This window comes from Zootoca vivipara, chromosome 10 (assembly GCF_963506605.1).
Source record: "Zootoca vivipara chromosome 10, rZooViv1.1, whole genome shotgun sequence".
In the NCBI taxonomy this organism is placed as follows: domain Eukaryota; kingdom Metazoa; phylum Chordata; class Lepidosauria; order Squamata; family Lacertidae; genus Zootoca; species Zootoca vivipara.
In genome coordinates this window covers 570824-573770 of record NC_083285.1, presented here as the reverse complement: position 1 = coordinate 573770, position 2947 = coordinate 570824, and the positions used below count along the sequence as shown (strand labels likewise).

At 45.2% G+C, this 2947-nt stretch overlaps 1 non-coding gene across 1 annotated transcript; it reads left to right on the top strand.

Annotated features, from left to right (window-relative positions):
- Positions 1-499: 499 nt before the first annotated feature.
- On the top strand, positions 500-693 carry LOC118091595 (U2 spliceosomal RNA). Its single transcript, XR_004693404.1, has one exon. It is a non-coding gene; the product is annotated as a U2 spliceosomal RNA (small nuclear RNA).
- The last annotated feature ends 2254 nt before the right edge of the window (positions 694-2947 follow it).

Here is a 2947-nt window from a genome sequence, read left to right as displayed (position 1 = left end):
AACTGGCTTTGGGGTATTGTTTTTGTTTGTTAGTATGTTACATATTTTTGTGTTTTATATTATAAACTGTCCTGTGATCTTCAGATGAAGGGCAGTATAAAAAATTCAATAAATAAAAGTTATCGCCCAATTTCTGTGCTGTGCCAAAATTTTATTCCATATTTTTGACCATTATCCATCAATTAATGAAAAAAGAAATTGCATTCAGAAATCATCAAATGGGCAGCAAATTTTTTTGTGTGAATTCTCATAAGCAGGGTGAAGGGCTTTCCTGCACCTCCCTTACTTTCAAGGTGGCTGAGGGGTGTGTGTTGGATGGCCATCAGTCATGTATGATCTAGTGGAGATTCTTGCATCACAGGGGGTTGGACTAGATGACCCTCAGGGTCCCTTCCAACTCTACAATTCTATGTGTCCTTTTTCATTCTACAAATCTGGTGGTTTGCAGTCTTCCTGAAACCCATACCATCCTCAGCTCAGCTTTCTGTGGATGTGGGAAATCGCTTCTCGGCCTTTTGGCTAAGATCAAGTGTAGTTTCTGTAGATGTGGAAAAATTGGAAAGGCTACTTACTGTGGGGGGTGGGGCAGGTGTTCATTGCTATTTTTAAAAGTGAAGTTTTTTCTCTTTTAACCAAATCAAGGCAAAAGAAAGGCCTTCCCTTTAAAAAGGCACCATATTCAGAGGCTTTCTGGCTGGTGCTTTCTCAGATAGGAGGTTGAACAGCAATTGAACAGCTTGGCTGAAGGGGTTGCTGGAAGGCAGCTTGCAAAGCGCCATCTAGTAGGGTATTAGGGACTCTGCTCTGGATTTGTGTAGGGTTTACTCCTTAGCCTTTTCTTCTCCTGGACATATTCCACAAGACAGCAGAGGTTTAGGATCAGAGTTTTCATTCTCCTAGATGCCTCCCTTCCCAGCTTGACAAGCCTCATCTGCCCCTCAATTCCCTCTACAACGTGTGGAAGAACTGCCTTCTTCACCACTGGACCCACTCTTGGTCTTGTCCCCTTAATTCACCAGATCCTTCACAGGCAGGGGAAGTCCCTAAATTCACTGGGGATTTGAGGCCAATCAGCTACCCTCATTTGGTTTAGCTTATCAGTCCCTGGGTGTGGCTGCGGTCACATGCTGGCAGTTTCTAGGAACCACAGGTGAGAGCTCAGAGCTGAGTGCAGGGTGGGGACCAAAGGTGGACAAACTACCCCTGAAGGACCATGATGTTTTCTCCACCGGTAGTACGACCCCTCGTGTCATAAAACCCCTTCTGATCTTAAGTACTCTGAAATTTCTTCCAAATCGTGTGTCTGATTTGCCACTTCTTGTTTTAGTTTGCTGTGTCCTATGCAGTTTTCCTCAGGCCTCATCCTCTATCTCTACTTCTCCTGACCAGCTGTCCTCCAGAGGTTTTGGTCTACAGCTCCTATCACCCCAGCCAGCATGGCCACTAGACAGGAATGATGGTAGCTAGCTTGTCTACATCTAGCTTCTCAACATCTGAAGCTCAACATCAAAAAAACCAAGATCATGGCCACTGGTCCCATCACCTCCTGGCAAATAGAAGGGGAAGAAATGGAGGCAGTGAGAGATTTTACTTTCTTGGGCTCCTTGATCACTGCAGATGGTGACAGCAGTCACGAAATTAAAAGACGCCTGCTTCTTGGGAGAAAAGCAATGACAAACCTAGACAGCATCTTAAAAAGCAGAGACATCACCTTGCCGACAAAGGTCCGTATAGTTAAAGCTATGGTTTTCCCAGTACTGATGTATGGAAGTGAGAGCTGGACCATAAAGAAGGCTGATCGCCGAAGAATTGATGCTTTTGAATTATGGTGCTGGAGGAGACTCTTGAGAGTCCCATGGACTGCAAGAAGATCAAACCTATCCATTCTTAAGGAAATCAGCCCTGAGTGCTCCCTGGAAGGACAGATCGTGAAGCTCAGGCTCCAATACTTTGGCCACCTCATGAGAAGAGAAGAATCCTTGGAAAAGACCCTGATGTTGGGAAAGATTGAGGGCACTAGGAGAAGGGGACGACAGAGGACAAGATGGTTGGACAGTGTTCTCGAAGCTACGAACATGAGTTTGACCAAATTGCGGGAGGCAGTGCAAGACAGGAGTGCCTGGCGTGCTATGGTCTATGGGGTCACGAAGAGTCGGACACGACTAAACGACTAAACAACAACAGCTTGTCTACCACCCCTTCCTTCAAACTCCTCTTTCTCAGCCCATGGTCTCCACTATAACCTTTCTTCAACCTCCAGGCCTTTGTGCTGCCAGCCTGACTATTCCTTAGCTTTCCTCCATGGGATGTGTGCCTACTCTTCATCTGCTCCTTTTGGCTCTTTAACATTGCCCAGATTGATAACTTTTTCTTCTTAACAGAAGCTGAACTGCAAAATATTATGTTCCCACACCATGCTAGAAAACCTCAGCTAACTGGTGTATGGAATAGTGCGCATACGATTTTGAGAGGTGACTTTGAGCCTATGTGGTATACATGAGAAGAAAGAGCATGCGTTCTGCTTCTGCCAGATTTATCTCATTAACATCACACATAAACTTTTAAATGTGAAAGACATGAATTCCACAGTCAGTCAGGAAGATTGAAGAAACAAAGGGAGCCACGTCTGCAAAAGAGCATCTGTCAACCATTAGTGAGTGACAACACCAATTACTGCCTCCAAATGAGCTAACATTCAGACTATTGCCTTATTGTCAAAACTACTGCTATTTAGGGCCTGTTTCTAGGTTAGAAAAGCCCAAGTGAATTTATGCATCTCTACAACTGCAAAAGTGTAGAAAGGAAAACCTTTACAAGGTTGTAGCAATAGCAACTTCTAGGTCCCTCTAGGATAGTGATGGGGAACTATGGCTCTGATCATCCCTGGGGCTGATGAGCGCTGCTGTCCAAGCACGCCTGGAAGGCCACAGCTTCCAGGAGGCATGGG